The 24084-nt window shown below is 33.7% G+C and overlaps 1 long non-coding RNA gene and 1 pseudogene across 2 annotated transcripts in view; both read right to left on the bottom strand.

Annotated features, from left to right (window-relative positions):
* The window catches only part of LOC147577519 (uncharacterized), a 322949-nt gene that overhangs the window by 96737 nt on the left and 202128 nt on the right, over positions 1-24084 (bottom strand). The gene's annotated exons all lie outside the window — the stretch shown is intronic.
* LOC112849814 (SMAD family member 2 pseudogene) lies at positions 23274-23915 on the bottom strand (annotated as a pseudogene).

Raw genomic sequence — 24084 nt, 5'->3', positions numbered from 1 at the left:
AAATCTTCCGTTTGCAACAACGTGGATGGAACTGGAGAGTATTATGCTAGGTGAAATAAGTCAGTAAGAGAAAGACAGATATATGATTTCATTCATATGTGGAATTTGAGAAACTTAAAATGACCATAGGAGAAGGGAAGGAAAAATAAGATAAAAACAGAGAAAAGGAGGCAAACCATAAAAGCCTCTTATATACAGAGAACAAACTGAGGGTTGATGGGGGTGGGAGGGTTAGGAGGGTGGGGAAAACAGGTGATGGGCATTGAGGTGGGCACTTCTTGGGATGAGCACTGGGTGTTGTATGTGAGTGATGAATCACGGGAATCTACTCCTGAAGGCAAGATTATACTGTATGTTAGCTAAATTGACAATAAATAAAATAAATGAATAAATAAACAAGTAAATACATACATACATACATACATACATACATACATACATACATAAAAAGATTTTTAAAAGGAATAGAGTTAGAACTATAGATGCTGGGCATGTCAGGGTGAATTTCAAAGATGTAAAACCTTTCACGAAATCAGAAAGTGTACTCAACTTGACTAGATGTCAAACTAGGGCACCTTGTTGGAATATCAGTTCTTTCTCAAACCCTGGAAAAATATAAATATATACATCAAAACAAAATAAACTTTCTACATAACTTTAGGGAATTTAAATATTCTTGATGTTTATATATGGCCCTCAACATGAGAGTATTCTAGGTTATCTAGAAATAGAAACTTTAGAGGAATAATAAAATGTGTATCTCTCTTCATTGTTTTTAAATTAAATTTCTTAATATTACCACAAATAAGTTTCTTCTGTTTCTGTTAGGTTTATACACACAAATACTAACACACAGACATGGAAGAATGCCCATACATTCTAGGAAAAATAGTAAAAGCTTTTTTAATGAGTCATTTTAAGAAGCTACCATACCCTTCTCATTTTGTGTCTTTGTATATGTGTATGTGTATTTTGGATAGCAGTTTTGGGAGATTTTAAAAATTTCTTGCCTCCAACTATCCATTCACCATCTAAGATGATGAAATGTAGAATTATATCTGTGTAGAGTTTCAAAAAAAAGGAAAAAAGAAATGTCTTAGAGATTTATTAGCCAAAATTTCTGCTCTTTGTTACATGTGTGCACACCTCCCATTGAATGTAATGAGTTATGAAAATGCTACTGCCTTGCATTTGAAGCTTCTGTTGTGCTATTTTCTGTGTTCAGCTTGCCAACATCAGCAATAACAGGATAGATACTGCCTTAGTAAGAGCTAGCAATTGGAACTTTCATTGTATGTATGCTGTGCAATGAATAATATGTGTCACACCAATCAGAGCTATTTCTAACTAATAAATACTGAATACGAAGTCATTTGAACATTTAAAATATTATTTTCAAACATACAAAAAATAAAAATGGAAACAAAAAGAGGGAACCTGGGTGGCTCAGTTGGTTGAGCATCCAACATCAGCTCAGGTCATGATTTCACAGTCCATGGGTTCCAATGCCGCATTAGGCTCTGTGCTGACAGCTCAGAGCCTGGAGCCTGCTTCAGATTCTGTGTCTCCCCCTCTCTCTGCCCCTCCCCTGTTCACACTCTGTCTCTCTCTCTCAAAAATAAATAAACATAAAAATTTTAAATAAATAAACATTGTTTTTATTCTTTAGATCATAAGCATTTAGGATAAAATAAAATATACTGCATATAAGCTGCATCATACCTCTGAAACAATTAAAAGTTGTTCTTTTAACAATTAAAAGTGAAAACTATTTCACTCATCTATGGTTATAATAAAACCTAATTAAAAGTAGGTACAAGATACTCTGCCCACATATGCATAGGTGTAATATAGCAAAAAGATCCTCTTTTAAAATTTTAACATTCTTTTTAAGTTGTCTTCTGTATCTCTGTAAGGGAAGGAAAGAAGGAAAGAAGGAAGGAAGGAAGGAAGGAAGGAAGGAAGGAAGGAAGGAAGGAAGGATAGAAAGAAGGGAAGATAGAAAGAAGGGAGGGAAGGAGGGAGGAAATAAGAGATAGAGGAAATAAGGGAGAGAAAAGAAAGAAGACAACAGCGGACAAAAAAAGAGCAGGCCTTATTTCTATCAGTTAGTTGATGTTCCATGAAAGATTAATACAGTAAAAGATTCAGGATGTCGGAACTTTTCCTTAAAATTAGTGGTTTATTTTATAAATATATAAAATTAAGAAAACAAGTATTTGGTTTTTTTATTACTATAATAGAACTTCATGGAACTCTATTACAATATTCTTAATTTTCCAAGTTTTTAATTTTTTTCATTTAAAGGAATTTTATTCATAGGGCGCCTGGAAAGCGCCAGTTAAGTGTCCAACTTTGGCTCAAGTCATGATTTTGAGCGCTACATCAGGTTGGTTCTCTGCTATCAGTGCAGAGTCCATTTTGGATCCTCTGTCTGTCTGTCTCTGCCCCTCCTCTGCTCACGTGTGTATTCTTTTGCTCTCTCAAAAATAAGCAAGCATTTAAAAAAGTTATTTATTCCTTCAAGAAAATATTAAATATGAAGTATTACTTAAGAGCAGCTTAGTTTTTAATCATATTTGCCAATAATCATGTATTAATGGTTAAAACACTCAGTATTTTCTAAAGACCTACCTACTAACACGCAGTCTCACCACCAGCCTAACTAAAAAACATTTATGTTAAAAATGTTACTATCACACTCTTTCCAAAAGAAATTCATTGTGTTAGTCTCGTATAAATAACTCAAGGTTCATCTCAAGATAGGACATATATTCCTTTCTTTCTTAAAGCTAGTAAAATTCTGTGAGAAAGGATGAGGAAAACTACACAGCTTTACCTATAGTTTAAGGAATATTCAATACAGCAATGATATGTAAAAAATATTACAAACTGTGATGGCTAATTTTATGTGTCAACATGGCTGGCCACAATATCCATATATTTGGTCAAACACCAGTCTAGGTGTTGCTGTAAAGGTATATTTTAGATGAGATTAACATTTAAACCAGTAGTTTGAGTAAAGCAAATTACCCTCCATAATGTAGGTGGGCCTCATGCAATCAGCTGAGAAGACTAAGGTCCCTTGAGGAAGAGGGAATTCTGCCTCCAGACTGCCTTTGGACCCCAGGCTGCAAAATCAACTGTCCCCTAGGTTTCCAGTCTGTCACTTTACCCTGCAGATTTTGGAATGGCCAGTCTCCATAATTACATGAGCCAATTCTTTAAAACAAATATTTTATGAACATGTACACATTCTAATTGGCTCTGTTTGTCTAAAACTCTTGACTAATATATAAATACTTTTGCATGTTACATCCAAAAAATTCATCTGACAAAATTCACAACAAAGCCTATTAAAAATTTCAAAAAATAGTAAATTAATAACCAGATGACTAAATGAGCATTGCAAATGATACATTCAAAATTTTTCCTATGATTATTCTTCATGTCATTTATTTCTTAAATATTTGAAATGTTTTTCTACATCAAATTGTTGTATATTACTTACCTTGTTTTATGTGACACAACACCCATATATTTCACATAAATTACACATAAAATGACGAATAGTCAACCATAGGAATTCAGCAAATTAGGTAACAAAGCTTTCTTTTCTCAGTTTTTTTTTTCTTTTGAGGCAGAAAAATCTTAACAGATACATTCACAAATTCAGAACTAGTTAAAAACTATGCAAAGCTTCCCACCTTTATATATCAAACAATATAAAATGATTACGTATCTATGATAAACTGTAAAAAATCTTAGTATTAACTCTCAATGAATAGAATTACAATTATATGTATTAAATATGAGCACTTTAAAAATTATATTCCACAGTAATTACTTTGGTTCAATCACAATTAGATAGAGATGCATCTCTTTATTACTTAATATATTAAAAAATGTTGGTATTAAAGAATAAAAAAAATTTTTTTAAACATTTTAAAACATCTACCACTACTATGCAAAAGTAACAGGAGTCACAATATACATAGCCAAATATGTTAATAAAAATTTATTCCTTCAAAAGACATTCTTCTGGATAGGATCTTTGGAAAGTACTTATAAATTTAGATTGCTATAGCATTAATGGTGCTTAATATAATAAATACCATATTGCTTTTTAATAATATATCTGCCACTTTTGAGGTATAATCATTTTTAAAGGAAATTTGAAGATGTATTCTTCTGGGACCAGTACAGAGAGAGACCAATATTCATGTAAAGAACTTCTCTAATTTCCATATATTTTATAAATTTTCCCTTTAATTTTGCTCTAAGAAAGTTCAGATAAGATATTTAGTCATGTAGCAGCACCTGGGTGGCTGAGTGCGTTAGGTGCCCGACTCTTGATTTCCGGTCAGGTCATGATCTCACAGTTCGTGGGATGGAGCCATGTGTCAGGCTCCAAGCCGATAAGGTGGAGTCGGCTTGGGATTCTCCCTCTCCCTCTCTCTCTTTTCCCCTATCCTCTCTCTCAAAATAAATAAACTTAAAAAAAAAAAAAAGATACTTAGTCATGTATTAAACCTTAATTTAGAAACTAAATGATTGAATACTTTCATAGCTACATTATCTAGCTAATTAATGTCAATGACCTCTAACCAAAGACTAAAGGAATACAGCTTTAGTTACAGTTAGGAACTACACACACACTAGAATGAACTGTCCAACATCCCAATATGAGGGTACTCAAATAAACTTACTATACGTTTGGATTTATGTTTTGTGATTTTAGGGAGAGATTAGGAATAAAGGCTTTGCTCTTTGATTGGATTGGTGTTAATGTCAGGAAGTGAGGGGAATGTGTGACTCCAGTGAGGCTAAAACTATTCAGTAGAGGCAGGAGTCACTCGTTTTAGCCAGGATAAGGTGAAGTTTGGTTATTTTTATGGTTTGGATAATGTCCTTTGTTTGTATCCAGACATGAGTACAGAGTGGTCTTGTTTTTATCTTGAACCATTTTGGTCAGAGTAACTTTACTGATGTTGATATTCTGTGAAATTGTTTATGTGCCACAGAACACCAAGACCTAGCTATCACGTCTCAGATATCAGGGGTTACTTTTCTGTTTCTCAGTAATCTGCATAAAATTTCTCTTAATCTATATATCTCTATCCATTGTCAGTCTCCTAACTTGCTCTCTGCTTTTTAATCTTACTCTTTTCTCATTCAGCCTTTACAGTGATTTTAGGAAACACACTCTGATCATTCCCATTTCTCTTATTACTCTTCAGTGACATCCCTCTACCTTCAGAACATGGTCCAACCTCCTTAACAAGGGTTAGAAAGATCCTCAGTGCCTTGGCCCAGCCAATTTATCCACAAGGATTTGAGAAAAAACAAAGCTGGAGAAGTTTTACTTCATCAACCTGACTTAGCTAACACTCTGATATAGAAAACTGGCATTTACTCATTTTATGAAAAGGGCAAAGCAAATATATCCTCCTGCTTTTCTTTCCAGATTCTTGCTCTTAAACTAAGACCTCCAGTACAAATGAAGGTGCATCCGTGTATGAGTGTCACATGCATACACACACAGGTACACACACTATCATCCCATCCTCTTCCAATCGTTATATAATTATTTCATTTCTCCTAATACGACATTCTTTCCTTTGCCTCAGAGAATTAGCTCATCATTTACAATAGATTAGAGTATTCACTGCTATTGCCCTTGTTCGACTGTCCCACCCCTCCTCCAAACTCAGGATATTCTGACTCAACATTCATAGCTCAGTTTACAAGTCACTCCCTTCTATTTGTGGAACAAACTACCATAACAAGTCTTTCTCCTTGATTAATTTGGAAGCTTATTCAGAGCCCATGACATTTATGCCTTTGTATTTTCAATATCCAGAACTGCATTTGACCTGTAGAAGGGGTAGTTAATAAAGTTAGTTTAATATTAGTAAGACTTTAGAGTCCTGAGAAAACACAAAGTGAAATTATTTTCACCTATTTCCAACCTACAGTTATTAACATATTTCATGGAGGGATGTACAATAATTATACCTTTATTTTATTGATTTAGCTTATCTGTTCAATGTAACATATCTAAGTATTGTTCTGTGCTCACATTCGTCAATCAACATTAATCTTTATATTTTCCGAGTTAATGATAATCAGGGATCATGGCTCCTTTATTTTGGCTCACATTAGTTTCCTTTCCTTGTGACACATAAATACATAAACCTATATCATTTTTAAAAAAGGAAATTTGGAAGAAAAATATAGGAAATTTCCCAAAAGTCTTGTCACTAAAATATGGGAAAAATATTTTTGGTCACTGCAAAAATTATCCATAATATGAAATTAAAAAAAGATGTCTCTCACAACCTTACTTTATCTGTTTTGTTTTTTTTAATTATTTTTGGTAGTAAAATTAGTCTGCTTTCCACAAAAGAAATCAATTGACAAAAGAAGTTATCTTTCTGACAAAAGCAGAGAACAACAGTGTAATATTTAAGCCTCTGCTTCAGGTTCCAGAAAAGTTTGTTAAAATCATAATTATTAGAAGAAGAATGATAGTAAATTTCAAAAGCAATCTAAGCTGTTAAAAAGATTATAGGAATCCTTTCCCCACCCACTCCCCCCCAAAAGAACAGCCAGGTTTTTTGCCCCTAACAATAAGAATACATTCTTCACTAGTTTAAATAATACATTTAAATAGAAATGAAGACAATATGCTCATTGGTTACAAGTAAATTTAATACACTTTATATCTCAAACAAAGGTCTTCAGGAAAAATCATAGTATATATATACCTCAACATTTTATTTTACTTTATGCATATGTATGTGTGTGGATGTATATAATACTGAAATGTATATACTGATATGTATATATATACATACATGTCTGTGTATATTCAAAAAGGCCCCTTTTTAAGTCAAGTTCCACATTGTCTAGTTTTTAAACCTCACATACTAAACATGATACATCCTAACGTATCATGTACATATTCTTGTCTGGGTACCTTTGAAGTGACAAAAGAGTTAAAAAAAAATGCTCTGAGAGTTTGAATGCAGAATCTTTCTAGGTTTTTATTATAATTTTCTTAGTATTTCTTGGTTAAAGTATTTACACCCACAACTTTTGTTGAAATCTCACATTATATTTACATTAATATGGATCAACTATTTAGTTTAACGTATATCAAGGACTCTACCAATTCCTTATGAAGTTTGAAAACTTGCAAAAGTTTGGAAAGGAGAGATCAAGACCAATTTCCTTTGATAATGTTACCATAATTATCTTCCTCTTTCAGATCATACTTGGCAAACTGCTTGGCCTTCTCATTCAGTTTCTTTTGTAAAATGAAGTGTTGGACTATATGACATTTATAAACATTTATGTCTCCAAAATTCTATAATACAACATTTACAATACCTTTCCTTCAACATTCCATATTTGGATTGAAATAATTTATGGGATTCATTTATTTATTGATTTTTACTTTAGTTTTAGTTTCCTCTTGTGAGTATCTTCAGATTAGGAATCTTCTCTACTGGATTTTCCCAGTCCTGCTGTTGAATGAACAATTCAGTAAGAACCTTCTTAAAAGCTAAAGGAATTGGATGTGCAATGTGGAATCTCAATATCCAAGGAAAAAAAGAGAAGTTCATAGCAGGAGAATCAATAAGGAACAAAAAAGTATAAAAAAGTGTGAATACAGTCCCAGGGAGAGGAATCAAAGTGGCTCACACAAAGACACAGCACTGACCACATTAATCAACTGGAAAAGGTTCAGAGAAAAGACTTCACAATTCTCATAATAAAGGTAGAAGTTCAGAAAAGGCTTTAAGAAAATACTCTGAGGTTCGTTGATCTCCCAGAGGGCATAAGACAGCTAAATGTGGAAGTGTTCATAAAACAAAGAGATAAAAGAAAACACAGTCTGAAAGATCTCTCTACTGCACACTGACCCAACTTACCACCTTGGAAGTTTTGTTCGAACATTGATTTTAAATAGCTAAATAGAGGGAAAGGGACATTACACTAAGCTAAGTCTCCTAAAAAAAACAAGACTACTGAGGCTGCGGAGAGCTCTTCAGGTATACCAAGATTTATTTTATACTTAGAGCTATATGGTTATACTTTACAGAATTTTGAAATGTGTACCACACTCTTGCAATTAAAATAGTAAGAAGCTCTGTGTGAATTGATAAATATCTTGCTCTTTTCTCAAGCCTAACAATGCTTTGAAATTCATAGAACCTAAAAAAAAAAAAAGGAAAACAAAATAAAAAACAAGAACCTGATTTTGTAATGTTAAAGGAACAAAAGATAAAACATGATTGAAATATCTAAATTGTATGATCCATTTATTTTAAAAATCCAGACTGGGAACCACCAGGGAATGTATAAACACAGGCCTATTTTAATGTAGATGGATAAAGACAGACATGCAGAGATAAGAAAAGATTTGGTAAAACTCAAGGGAATGTTATTTCTGTCTCAACTTTAAAAAATACACAAAATGTCCCTTTTCTAAATTTACAGTTTCTATTGTTTGAGGAGTTGAAAAATATTCATGCTTGGCATCAAAACTGAATGTCCTATAATCTCATTGAGAAGGGGAGCGAGTAAGAGGAGAGGAAGGAAGGAAGGGAGGAGCAGAGGGAGGGAAGGAGAGAGGGAGAGAGACATAAAGAGAAAAAGAGAGGGGGAATTATTTGAGATGAATAAAGGTATCCTATGATGGGCAGAAAATAATGTGGTAGATTCCCTATAAATGAAAATCAATACTTCAGCAGGGATACTTATAGTTTAAAATTTAAGAGTACTCTTATATCCTCCCAAAGTCATCCTACAGGGTACATTTTGTTTTGAGAGAGGCCAATTTAAGTCTCCAATTTAGCCAGTTCATAAATAAGATTCATGAATATTCATTAAAATTTAAGGTAGTATGTTTTTCAGTAAGAGTTAATATTTATTTTGCAATGGACACGAGTTTAGAGTGCTTACTATCGTAAACCTTAAGAAAGGACTGCAATTTAAATAAAAAATACAAAGGTAAATGTTAAATACATAGAATTCACTCTCATACTGGAAATGTTAGACAGAGTAAAACCAACTTAATCTTGATACATGACCCTAATTATAAACAGTTTGAACACTCTTTAAGTTTGAAAAAGATTAAAATTATAGACATTTATTTACATTGTATAATGGATGAATAGCAGAATTAACTCATTGAGCTACAATTAAGTTGTCTTCAGAGAAAATGGCAATAAGAAGTATAAAAGGAATAATAAATTGGCCTATGGCTTTCATTCCACATGAATAGTTAGCTATGAGGTGTCATGAAGATGCCAAGAAATTCTCAAAATCCAATTCATTTTAATTAAAAGAAATAATACATTACTAGGAACTTTTTAGAAGGCTGTAAAAGGAGAGTGTATCTAAACAAAGAAATGGTATTGCGGTGTCTAATACTGAAAAAAAAAAAAACAGGAAACAATGCTTTAATTGAATTTGTACTTATTGTTTTAATTAATTAAATAGGATCATATTAGTCTACAGCTATATACTTTGTGGATGCATTTTTTTTTCAGTTGAAACACATGCTGAGTAGCTTAAGAACAAAAATAGGAATAAGAAAGGTTTTACTCTTGAACTTTGTATCTTTTCTTCCCTTTTAAATAATTTTTAAAGGTTTGTTTGTTTATTTATTTATTTATTTATTTGAGAGAGAGAGAGAGAGTAAGCATGAGCAGGGAGGGCCAGAGAGAGAGAGGGAGAGAATCCCAAGCAGGTTCCATGCTGTCAGCACACAGCTGGATGCAGGGCTCTATTTCACCAACCTCCTGGTTTATCTCATGACTTGAGCCGCTAAGATCAAGAATCAGACACTTAACTGACTGAGCCACCCAGGTGCCCCACTTGTATCTTTTCTTAAATCATATCACATTTCCTAAAAATTGTAATTTTTAATACAGCAAAGTAAGGTGCACTCCTTTTTCTGTTGTTCATTAAACAATTTTCAGGTGCCATTTATTAAGTACTAATTTATTTTGCATAATTCCTTTGCCAATAGTTATATGATAACCAAGTCTGAATTTCCTGCCAGAGTTAATATTTAGCTGTACAAAATGACCAAATAAAATACATCTAAATCATTTTACTTAAGAAACTATTGTTTGAATTATAACGTTCCAAGGTAATGTAATACCTACAATAAACCAAATACAGGATTAAAATAATGATAATTCTGATATCTTTTTACATAGTAATGAAGTTAGATTAATTCACTTAAAGATTCCAGAGAATCCCCTCAGAGTACACAATAGCTATGTCCTCAATAAATGAATTGCCTAATCACTATTGGTTTTGGATATATTTTATATAGGTAACACTATGCTACCATTCCCCATTATTTGATTATCAATATTCCATATAGAAAAGTTTTTTTTTAATTTCCATGTTAAATTTATTTAAGATAGAAATAACATTTTTTCTTTTTCTTTTTTAAAGTTTATTTATTTTGAGAGAGGGAGAGAGAGAGCATAAGCAGGGAAGAGGCAGAAAGAGAGAATCCCGAGCAGGCTGCACTGTCAGTGTGGAGCCCAACACAGGGCTGGAACTGACAAACCGTGTGATCATGACCTGAGCCAAAACCAAGAGTTAGACGTTTACCCGACTAAGCCACTCAGGCACCCAGTAAAAATTTTCCTATGTTATTTTCATGTTATTCATCTGTGCAGGTTTTTAACTTCAAGAAGATCATTGTATTTACCTATCAAATACTTACATTAACCTTATACATAGTTACTTGATTATTTATAAGGCAGCTGCAATCATTTAACCTAGATACTAATACAAGACCAATTATAATTTATTCAATTAGTCCCCTATTGAAGGATATCTGAATTGGATACATTATTTCACCATTGGTTTACAATGCTTCCCTTTCTGGCTTTACTCATTCATTACATGTTTAATTTCTTTTCATTTTTTGTTTTTATTTTTTGTTTAATATAAATCTGTTTACTATAAATTTTCTCTTATAATTACATATTATGCTGTAAATTCTAGTTGATTTCTTTTATATATTTCCAAAATGTTCTGAAATATTAGTCTGTATTTTCCCTTAGACCCAACAGTTGATGAATAACATGTTTAAAATTTCAATTTGAATTTGAAAATCCAAAATTTGAATTTTGTCATGGATTTCTAATTTTATTGTATTGTGGTCAGAGAATATGCTGTCTAGTATCATCTTTTTTACTTGTTATTATGAATCTCTTTAGGTGGTTTGAAGGATCATCAATCCTCATACATATGCCATTTGCAATTGAAATCCCAAATAAGAGAGAAAACACCATCATTACTACAGAAATCTCCTTCATGCCTTCTCTTTCAATCTTGTATCCACTTACCCAGAGAAAACAATAATTCTGATTATTTTCTGGCACATATTCACCTAGCTTCCTCTAGAAATTCATCTAAGTGGATTATACAATGAGTAATCCTATGTGTCACGCTATAAATTTACTTCCAAATTTTTTTCTGACCTAAAATTTACAACTATAAATTTACCCAATTATTTTTATAGCCAGCATCACATTGACTTTGATATGTTATGCTTCCTAGTTCAAATTATTTTCATGTGTATCCGTGTCTGTATATGTGTATGCAAGGATGAGAGACAGATCTCCTTTGTCCTATGAATTATTTATTTATATCTATGGTTAAACTTAACAAAATTTGTAGTTTTCAGAGATGTTATTGATTACTCTAATTGCATTTTACTCATAAAAATAACTTTGCGCAATATTTGGATTTTTAAATTATTTGATGTTGTATTAAGTTTCATCAAGTGATATATCTTGCTGAACATACCATGTTCAACTGAGATGACTGCATCTTGTGAAGCTATTAGATTGAATGTTCTACACATCACAGTCAATTCCAGGTGGTTAAGAGTGTTTTTCAGATTTTCTATGTATTCCCTAATTTTTTTTCTAGTTGTTTTTATCAATTTCTGAAAGATCAATTTAATATTGCAATCTGCTTATGATATATTTTATTTCTCCATATCTATCCAGTCATGCTTCATATACCTAGAAGCTCTATTATTTGAACATACATATTTTTAGTTGTTTGGTTTTTCTGAATAATTCATCTTTCATCATTATTAAATTTGTTGTGGAAATCTACACTCCCCATATTTTCTAGCACACACAGTCTACGTAGGCTTCTTATGCTTTTCAACATCCCTATACCACTTTATTTAAATACATCATTTGTAGATTATTTTTCTCCATTCTGTTATCGTTACATTTAATTGGTATGTTTAGTTCATTGCTACTTAGTGCAATTATTGTTGAGGTTGGATTTAATTTGCTTAATTTATTTATTTCCCTTTTTTTAATTAAAATTATAGTTTACATACAGTACAATATTGGTTTCAGGGTAGAATTTATTGATTCATCACATACATACAATACTCCGTGTTCACCACAAGTGCCCTCCTTAGTACCCATCACCCTTCTAGCCCATCTCCCACCCACCTCCCTCGGTCAACCCATAGTTAGTTCTGTATCATTAAGAGTCTCTTGTCCATTGTTTCTCTTTCTTCTCTTCCCCGCCCTTTCCATATGTTCATCTGTTTTGTTTCTTAAATTCCACATATGAGTGCAATCATATGGTATTTGCCTTTCTCAGATTGACTTATTTTGCTTAGCATAATACATTCTGACTTCATCCATGTCATTATAAATGGCAAGATTTCATTCTTTTGATGGCTGATTAATATTCCATTGTATACATATACTACATCTTTACCCATTCATCAATCATGGACATTTGGGCTCTCTCCATAGTTTGGCTATTGTTGATAATGTTGCTATAAACATTGGGGTGCATTCACCCCTTCAAATCTGTATTTTTTTTTATCCTTTGGGTAAATACCTAATAGTGCAACTGCTGGATCTTAAGGTAGTTATTTTCTTAGTTTTTTGAGGAACCTCCATACCGTCTGGGACATCTTTGATACGAATGTTATCATGATTTAATAAATTACTGAGTTGCTTAAGTCTGCCTTTGTGATCCCTGACACTTGCTTCCCTCTTCTTCTCAGCTTCATTGTTTTCCATAATTTTATCTTCTATATTGCTAATTTGCTCCTCTGACTCATCCATCCTCATTTCAACAGCCTCCCTTTGGGTTTGCATTTCGGTTATAACATTTTTAATTTCAGCCTGACTAGATTTAGTTCTTTTATCTCTGCAGAAAGGGGTTCTCTGTTATCTTCTGTGCTTTTTTTTAAATGTTTTAATGTTTATTTATTTTTGAGAGAGACAGAGACAGAATGTGAGTGGGTTAGGGGCAGACAGAGAGGAAGACACAGAATCCGAAGCAGGCTCCAGGCTCCGAGCCATTAGCACAGAGCCCAATGTGGGGATCGAACTCTCAGATCATGACCTGAGCCGAAGTCAGATGCTCAACCAACTGGGCCGCCACCTAGGCACCCCCTTCTGTGCTTTTTTAAAGTCCAGCTAATATCTTTATAATCGTTTTAAATTCTAGTTCAGACATCTTACTTATATTTGCATTGACTAAATCCCTGGCTGTCATTTCTTCCCGTTCTTTTTTTTTTTTTTTTTTTTTTTTTAGGTGAATTCTTCCATCCTGTCATCTTGGAGAAAGAAATAACAACAACAACAACAACAACAATGGATTGAAATAAAAATTTAAAAATTAAAAAAATAAATAAATGAAGCCAGATCATAGGTGTGTTTTGGTTTGCATGTTAAGAGAAGGTTGACAAAAAAGAGAAAAGAGGAAAGAATGGAAAAAAAATAAAAATTGAAAAAATAAAAAATAAATAAAAAACAAATAAAAGAATTTACTCTTTCTGCATCCAAGAAACAAAAGAAAAGAACAAGAATAACAAAAACAAAAACAGAAGTAAGAATAAAAAATGAATAAATAAGCAAACAAACAAAAAAACAAATGAAGCTAGATCCAGTTTCCCCTAGATCTGAAACTTTGCAGAAGTCTATAGTCAATAGACTAAGCTTGTGTAAGGGATTTGTGCTGGTCCTCCGGGGCGAGGCCTGCTTTTCTGATTTTCAGGCTGACTTGCCCTAGTGGAGATGTGCCTGGAGGGCACAGGGAAACAGAGCTTAGTGTCAGGTTTCCATTCTCCATTCAGTGGTCCTGTTTAGCTCATGGGGGTCGATCAGTATTGGTAAGCTAATGGTGAAAATGACTTCAACCTGCACTCTAGTCTCCAGAACAGGAAGTCTGAGCACTCAGCGATGCACAGTCACCTCTCCCGTGTGCCCCATTTCCCATCTGCCCCCCCCCACCACCTTCCCCCTGCCTGTGTCCAAGCTGTCCACTTACCAGGCAGCATCTCTCTCCAAAGTTTTATGTCAGGCATAGCTGCATTTCAAAACCCCACACTCAGAGACCCCCATGGTTTGGACCTGCAGTGATGTGGAGGAAGAGCTCACTATGCTGTGGCCAGCTTGTCCCAGGAAACAGTGGTGCCAGTAGGCATGGCAGAGGTTTAGAGCTTATGGTAAATCAAAACATACAGCTGGCTCCAGGGTTTGCTGCCTTCAGCCCATGTCTTTGTTTCTATATGTGTGAACATGGCGGCTTGATGGTGCTCACTGGGTCTTTTGCCTATGGTGAGGCTGTATCACCTCTACCAAATGCACTCCAACCAGGGGAACTGCTTCTGCCCGTCTGACCCAGGGGATCCTTAGACCATGCTGCCCACTCCTGGGGCTCTGCTCAGCTTCCTTTCTGGAGGACCACCAGTGGCTAACCTCTGAAACTTCAGATTCTTCTGTTTATAAAAAAAACTGGTAGTATTGAAACCCTCTCCTATTTCCCCATCAACGGTTTTGGAGAACAGTTTTCTTGTGCAGTTTCCTGTGTTTGTTTTCACTCTTTCTCTCTAGCTGCTTTCAGGGGGAGGACTTTCTTGTGCAAACCTGATGCACTGCTCTCTCTCTCCTTCTGTCTTTCTCTTCTGTGAAAACAGCTCCCTCCCCTCTGCAGCACCACAACTCTTCTCTCTCTCCCATTTCACCTTTCTGCACTTTGTACCTGACATATTCTGTCCCTCAAATTATGCAGATTGCTCTGTTAATGCTTAGATTGATTTCCTGGGTGGTCAGAATGGTTCGATGTTGATCCAGCTGTGTTCGAGGGATGAGACAAGCCTAGACTCCCCTTACTACTCTGCTATCTTAACTCAGATTTAATTTTAGAGTTTTGTTTTATATTGCTTATTTTTATCTTTTTTATTTCTGTACCTCTTGTCTTCTTTTGAACTACTGGAATACTTTTAGACTTTCATTTTAGTTTATGTAATGACATTTTAGAGAAAACTATTTGCACACATTTTTAGTACTTGCTCTATGAATTAAAATATACCTCCATACATTTTCATAGTCCATGAGAAAGAACATATTTACACCTAATATAAAATGTGAAAGCCGACTATATTTAACAATTTACCCATCTTAAGTTCTTTATATTGCAGTTGTTATATATACATATATTATGACTATGTATGTTTTAAATCCCACAAGACAATAATATAATTTTTCTTCAAAACAATTATATACTGTTAAATATATTAATAAGGAAATAAATCATTTTATTCATCATTTTTTTCTGTTAATATCTCTTCCATATTCAAGTTTCCATTTAACATCATTATCCTTCATTTTATCTTTGTACTTTTTTATTTTTTTTTAAAGAACTACTTTTATCATTTCTTAAAGTACAGGTTTTCTGCAAAAAATTCTCTTTGTTTTTTCTACCTGAAAACATCTTCATATCAATTTAATTTTTAAAAGATCTCAGTGGATGGAGAAATAAATTTTGGTGGCACTTACAAATACATTGTTCCATTGTCTTCAGGCCTCTGTTGTTTTTGATAAGAAGTCAATGAGTGTTCAAATCATTATCCTTTTGTGCAAAACATGTTGTTTTTCTCTAGCTACTCAAGATTCATCTTCATTTGGTCTTTATCTTTGATTTTAGTATTTTGAAAATATGCCTAGGTTATTTTGTTTTCATTCTGTGTTTTGCTCGGTTTCTCAAATCTGTAAATTTGTATCCATCAATGCTTTTGCAAATATTTCAGCCTTTATTTCTTCAAATATTATGTCTCTCTCTCTGAGACTCTAATTACAGATATATTGGAGTTTTTAATATTGTTCCACATGTCCCTAAAACACTGTTCACTTATTTTTCAATCTTTTCTCACTCTTGAATTTGCACAGAAAAAATCAAAACCAAACCAAACCAAAATACTTTGTTAGTCTAAGTTTATAAATTGATTTTAAAGAATCAAATTTTTCTGGTGAGATAAACTGTAGGACATGAATATTAAGTTTTAGCATTAAAAACAGTTAAGTTTATTATAGTGTTTTCTACTTTGCCGTAACTTCAATCTGTTTGCTGATTTATATATATATATATATATACATATATATATATATATATAATGAATCTATATCTATCTATATCTATATCTATATCTATATCTATATCTATATCTTTAATGAATCTACAGCAGAGGCCAGTAAACTATGGCTCATGGATGGGCTGGCCATCTTTTTTTTAAAATAAGTTTTATTAGGTTACAGCTACATCCTTTTATTTTCATATTTTCCATGCCAACTTTTGTACTACAATGCGAGAGTTAAGTAGTTATAACATAGACCAGAAGAACCAGATGCCTAAAATATTATTATCTGGTTATCTTTAAAGGAAACGTTTGACAACTCCAGATCTAGAATAAAGACAATTGAAAAATATACCAAAATATTTTTATAAATGAGCTCAAAAGATTCAGACTACAAATGATTTTTGACAATCATTTTCAGATAATTCATAAACAACATATCTAAGGAATATGCCCCCCTAAGAAAAGCCATTATCTGATGTAGAATACAAAAGATATTAGAAATATTTTTTTCAAATATGAAAACAAAATGATCACTGATATTAAATGAAATAGTAATAATTGAAAATTAGTCTAGTGAAATCTTTATGGGCTAATTGTTGCTTAAGGAAGAAACAATACACTTTAAAATAAATTGGCCCCATAGTTCATTTTTGCTTTTGCTTGCCCTGCCTCCAGAGACGAGTTGAATAAGATGTTGCTGGGGCTGAGGTCAAAGAGGTTTTTGTCTGCTTTCTCCTTTAGGATTTTGATGGCTTCCTGTCTTATGTTTAGGTCTTGAGACCTCATCAAGATAAAAACCTTCACAGCTAAGGAAATAATCAGCAAAACTAACAGGCAACCAACAGAATAGGACAAGTCTTTGCAAATGACATAACAGATAAAGGATTAGTATCAAAAATCTATAAAGAACTTATCAAACTCAACACCCAAAACACAAATAGTCAGTGAAGAAATGGGCAAAAGACATGAATGCATACTTTTCCAAAGAAGACATCCAGATGGCAAACAGATACATGAAAAAATGGTCAACATCACTCATCATCAAGGAAATACAAATCAAAACCACAAGGAGATACCACCTCACACCTGTCAGAATGGCTAGCATTAACAACTCTGGCAACAACAGATGTTGGCGAGGATGCGGAGAAAGAGGATCTCTTTGGCACTGCTGGTGGGAATGCAAACTGGTGCAGCCACTCTGGAAAACAGTATGGAGTTTCCTCAAAAAATTAAAAATAGAAATACTCTATGACCCAGCAATAGCACTTCTAGGTATTTATCCAAGGGATACAGGTGTGCTGTTCAAATGGGCACACTCACCCCAATGTTTATAGCAGCTCTACTGACAATAGACAAAGTATAGAAAGAGCCCAAATATCCATCGATAGATGAGTGGATAAAGAAGATGTGGAGGGGGACAAAACATAAAAGATTTAAATACAGAAAACAAACTGAGGGTTGCTGGAGGGGTTGTGGGTGGGTGGGGGATGGGCTAAATGGGTAAGGGGCATTAAGGAAGACACTTGTTGGGATGAGTACTGGATGTTACACATGGTGGGGGGGGGGGCATTACCGGAATCTACTCTTGAAATAATTATTGGACTATGTGCTAACTTCGATGTAGATTAAAAAATTAATTAATTAATTAATTAACTAATTAAATTAAAAAAATAAACTGGCAAGCAGTCAGGAAATGTACTAATGCTTGTCACTTGTCTGTTGTCTGAATGAATTCACTTTAAAAATTGAAAATAAAAATTGTGGTTATATTGTAAATATATATTAAAGATTTATAAAAACAGTAAAAATGTGTTTTCCTAAAGAAAAAGCTAATGTGCATTATCATTAAAAGACAAAAATATGCAAAGAATTGTTTCAAATAAATCAAAGTAAACCATATATAAGGCATTATATAAATAATAATTCAGAAGGCATCATCAGATTTATAGGTACTGAATTTAACCATCATGTAAAGATTATCAAGTAGTTAAAGATATTAATATGAGAGAGAAGATCCAATGCATCTATTATACACAGATAACAAAAAAATCAACATATCATTTTATATGAATAAAAAATACAAAGTTTCTGAGAATGTTCAAAAGTTGGACAGAAAATAACTGTCCTAGTTGAAGAAACTAATGTTTGGCTGATTACCTCAGGAAAATATCCAGAAAAATAGATTTACTCAGATCTATGGATGTTAAGTTCAAGAACAGAAATGTCATCACATCAACAGGAAAGGTGATTCTAGAACAAAGAACCTTGAACTGTAAATTCAATCCCTCCATTTAGAGAGTGAATGGAGGAGACAGATGAGTAGAGGCCCTATGGCAGTTGACTAAAATCAACAAAAATCAATTAAGATCTTAACAGTGACTGACTGTACACACTTCTTTAACTAGTACTTGCTATATTAAAGTCATACTTAAAAGACTTTATTTATGTCAAAAATTAAGACAAGAGATAATATTTATGTAGTGCTTAATCTGCTTTAAGAACTATTCTAAGTGCTATAAAACATTAAATTAGGTAATTTTCACAAGATTTTGGCAGCTTCTTTATATGCCCAGACCCACACTAACCGTCCTAGAAATCTGTTACTAACTCCTACTCTACCTCAAAGCCAAATTTTAAAGAGATATTTAGTTGTGTAAAGTTTGTAAGTCCCCAAGCCATTTTCATTTCTCATACATAACCATAAGTCTAGGGGTCCCCCAAACCACCTTCATTCAGACTCACAAAACTCACCAAACGCTATTATCCTCATAGCTACTATTTGATAAAGAAAAAAGATACAGATTATTATCACCTACAGGAAGAAGTTCATAGGATAGAATCTAGGGAATTTCCAAATTTGAAGCTTCTAGTAGTACTGTTGCAGTGGAGTTATGAACAATACTAACAGCTCCCAGGATTGAGGTGTAATAATATATGTGTAATCTGACCAACAAGGAAAGTCATCCAAGGTCTGGTGTCCAGACTTTAATTGGGGTTTGGTCATGTGTCAAGCCTGACTGGCCATGTGGCTGACATAGGCCTCTAAATTCTCCATAGGTACAAAGCTGTCACCATAAATGACTGTCAGCCTAGACTATAAGGCATGTTCCAAGGACCCCTGGCCAATAAAGACATTTTATCAGGCAGGATGTCCCAAGCATTAGAGATTACTTTTCAGAAAATTAAGGCAAAGGACAACCTCTCTTTGGGTAAGGTTAATTCTTTAACAACACTAGTTCACAGCTACAATTCATCTTGGTTGGGCTCTTTGTTTTTTTTAAATTTTTTTTTTCAACGTTTATTTATTTTTGAGACAGAGAGAGACAGAGCATGAATGGGGGAGGGTCAGAGAGAGGGAGACACAGAATCTGAAACAGGCTCCAGGCTCTGAGCTGTCAGCACAGAGCCCGACGCGGGGCTCGAACTCACGGACTGTGAAATCATGACCTGAGCCGAAGTCGGCCGCTTAACTGACTGAGCCACCCAGGCGCCCCGGGCTCTTTGTAATCATAAAAATATGTAAGGTACAGAAGTAAAGTACATTTTCAGATTTTTATTAAAGGAAATAGTAATAGAACTAAATGACAGGGGCACCTGGGTGGCGCAGTCGGTTAAGCGTCCGACTTCAGCCAGGTCACGATCTCACGGTCCGTGAGTTCAAGCCCCGCGTCAGGCTCTGGGCTGATGGCTCAGAGCCTGGAGCCTGTTTCCGATTCTGTGTCTCCCTCTCTCTCTGCCCCTCCCCCGTTCATGCTCTGTCTCTCTCTGTCCCAAAAATAAATAAAAAACGTTGAAAAAAAATTAAAAAAAAATAAAGGAAATAGTAGTAGAACTAAATGACAGACACACAAAAAATTATATCTAGTTGCACATTCTTAACCAAACCATCTTAACCAAATATGCTACCTCTTTAAATGGCAAACTTACACTCCCTTTCAAATTATAGTTACATGATTTCAAAAGTATCCTGCATATATGTCTGTGCTTGAAAATGCAAAATATATTTGGTAAGGAAATACATACTCAAAGCTATTGTTACAATTTGTCCCCCCCCCATCATACATGCAAGATATTTATAAGAAGAATATAGCCTAAAATATAGTAACAAGTAAGCATGCTGCAATTTCATGTCTTAGGAAATTATCATTTTCCTTAATCATGAATAACATTCTTATTAATAAGTTGTAAGGGACAAATATACGCCCTTACTTTATGTCAACATAGGTATAAGAATGACAAAGTAAGGAAAAGCATAGTGAAAAGTAGCTAAACTGTGTAAGCACAATTTGCAATGCCTTATATAAATGTGGGCTTTGGCTTTATGAGTTGAAATTAAAAAGTAAATATACCTTTAAATAAGCTTAGTATGCCAAACTAACCATGGTAAACTCCATGTACCAGTGAAGAAACATGCCTATTTGTATTATGTTATAAACATGCATAAATAAAATATTTTGCTTGTTCTAGATAATATACAGAATGTGGTAATGTAGAATTTCCTTTCAATATTTTCAGTACAGTTATTAGGATATAGTAGCTGCTACCATTGTGATGTTTAGCCTTAATGATTACTTGCACTGACAATAAAATGCATCATTTTGGATATTCATTTCAATTTCATCTTCCAAATGGAATGGTATCATGTACAAGATCAATAGAGTGATCTGACCAAACACACAAATCAGATTATACTCTCTTATCACCACTAAAATTTTAAATTATCGGCAGCACATAATGCATCATTCAAAGGTTTCCAATTTTTTGCAACATTTTTCTACAGTACACAAGAGAATTTCTTTCAGCAAGCTAATGAAATCCAACTATGTGGATATTTTATTTAATATTAGCTTTATTAAGGTCATGTTTATAATGTCATTAATCAACTTCCTCATTTTTATTAACATATTCATGGTAAATATCACATATCTTATATTGTCTATTTGATGCATTGAACCTCTATTAAAAATATATTTATTTTTCATAGGTGTCTCATATAAATCTCAGAGGGATAATTATTACTTAGAACTCGTAATGTATTCCAATTCTTTGTCTAAACTCTAAAACTATAAATTCTGATTATTATTTTTTTTGAGAGAGAGAGAGAGAGTGAGCACATGCACATGCACATGCTTGTGAGCAGGGGAGGGGCAGAAGGAGAGGAAGAGAGAGAATCTTCAGCAGGCTCCAAGCCCAGAACGGAGCCCAATGCAGAGCTTGATCTCACACTGTAAGATCAAGACCTCAGCTGAAATCAAGAGTCAGATGCTCTACTGACTGAGCCACTGAGGCACCCTATAATTTCTGATAATTAAGCCAACAACATATATATATATATTTAAGGTATTGTGTTGAAAATTTATCTCTTAAACCACACAGTGGTATTGAGAGAATCATTCTTTTTCAAAGGTATTTTCAGCTCCTGGTAAAAACTGGACATACAAAAGGTGGTGAATGGATAGATTTTGAATAAAATTAATTTAGATATATGCTACAGGACTTCAATAAAAGATATCTATGAGCTGCCTCAGGCTTGTGCAAAGTGTTAAACATTTCTCATGATAACTAATCTAATAACCACCCAATAATAGAATGAAAGATTTAATCACAGTCTATTAGTTTCCCTTCCTTTCAGAAAATTCATTCTGCTCACAGTTATCAAAGGGCAACTATCAGATATGTATATCTCTCAACAGTTTCTTACAATAACAGTAAATACAAACTACAGGCCAAAGTAAAATGTAGGCCACAGTTGATGCTTCTAAATATGTCTCATTGTAAGTATCAGAAAAGTACATAATTTTAAAACTATGAGAAGAAATTTAAGTGGAAACAGCATGTTTGTCATCTCAGAGATTTTTATATTTTTTAGATGGAAAGGTCACAAATGTATTAATTTGTATAAACTCTCTAGAGGCAAAGTCAGGCAGACTTCAATAGTAAGGAAAATTCTTATTAGCAGCAAGTAATTAGTAAGACAGCCAGGCAAAATACTTTATTTTCTAATTTCTAATTTGAATTTCATTTATTTGGTAATATATTAATTTATTTGCATTATTATTTTCTACATGTGTGACTGCTTAACACAGTAAACAGATTAAAGTATTTTTGCTTTTTTGAAGACTGATAGAAATCTCTTGTTGCAAATTTCTTTCCTCTCCTCTCCTCTCCTCTCCTCTCCTCTCCTCTCCTCTCCTCTCCTCTCCTCTCCTCTCCTCTATTCCCCTCTCAAAAGTTCATTTTTTTGCAAAAGGCAGAAAAATTAGTTTTTCTAGAAGAAAATCTGTTTCTAAATGCCATGAAAGTCTTAATATATATTATATATTTAAAAAGACAAAAATAATGGGTAAGTGGAAATAACAGATTAAATAATTGTAACTTTATGAAGGTATGATTAAGAAACAGCGCATACACATACCTAAGTTATGTAAATTAGAAATGTATATCAACAGTACAAATACGTTGATACTGAATCATGATACGTTACTTGTATATATAACTACTACTGTTATTAGTAAACCTTTGGGACTCAGTTTTATGCCTAAGACAGCATCAGTATGTCTTTAAAATCTTCTCTTCTTCCTGTATGGGAGGGTATTTCTAGATACTAATTTTCCTATCTAATATTCAAACACAGAAAACCTACTCTACAAGATGCTTCAATTAATGAGACTTTAAGTGTTTGTTTATTAAACTTTTGGACAGTAAACACTCCATGGGCACCACATACAAATACTATGTCAAAAGCGTTGTTACATTAAGCCTTTTGATAGGGCTTGATTGGTGATGAAACTTTATGACATGCTTGAGCCTCCCACTGAAGGGATCACATGTGAGGTAATACTTTGTCCAACCACTGTACAGGTCCATTCAGAGGAAGTTCAATCCAGTGAGCAGTCTTTACCATCTGCCTTCTGTATTCTGCTTCCCACCCTTTCACAAAACTCATGGTACATATTCTAGTCAGCTGATACACAACTTCAAAACTGATTAGCACACTGAGTAAGAAGAGAAGTAAATTCCTGGTTGGTGAAGATCTTCAAATTGCAGCCTGGTGGAATTTTACACTCTTGCTGCAGGGTGCCAGCTCTATATCTGACTATCCTTGAGGCTCTGCACAAAGACTGCACTATCACTTAGGCACTCGGCAAAAACTTCCCACCTATGTAATATAAGCACACTCCTATATGTCTTTCTGTCATTCCTATGTAGCTTTTTGATTGACATTGGAGAGTAACCCTATGCAGAACCTTTCTTGATTTGATGGATCTGTGAAGCCATCTACAGCGAGTGAGAGCTATGATGTATGGAAGTTCTCTTCAACCCTCTGGTTTAATACATAACATGATACTGAACACCAAAATGCAGGTTCTGAGTAACTGGATGCAAATCCAACTATGATTAACAGGCAAAGAGTAGTAGGATTTTTTTTTTTGCTGTAGATCCTATATCCATACATGTGTTCCATTGTTGATCACCTGTTCTTCCATCTTCACTGATACATCCAGAGGATGAAGTTTTTAGGATATAATTACTCTATGGCTCAATTCCCACTAGGAAATTAGTGTTTTCTGGAAAGGAATAGGTATAATTATCTAGAGGTGGCAGTTATGTTATTTCAATACCAAAGGCAACAC

The sequence above is a fragment of the Puma concolor genome, chromosome C2, assembly GCF_028749965.1.
Source record: "Puma concolor isolate L17-30 chromosome C2, mPumCon1.1.hap2, whole genome shotgun sequence".
NCBI classification, from domain to species: Eukaryota; Metazoa; Chordata; class Mammalia; order Carnivora; family Felidae; genus Puma; species Puma concolor.
Note: the sequence above shows the minus strand (reverse complement) of the source record. Positions and strands in the feature narration are given on the sequence as shown.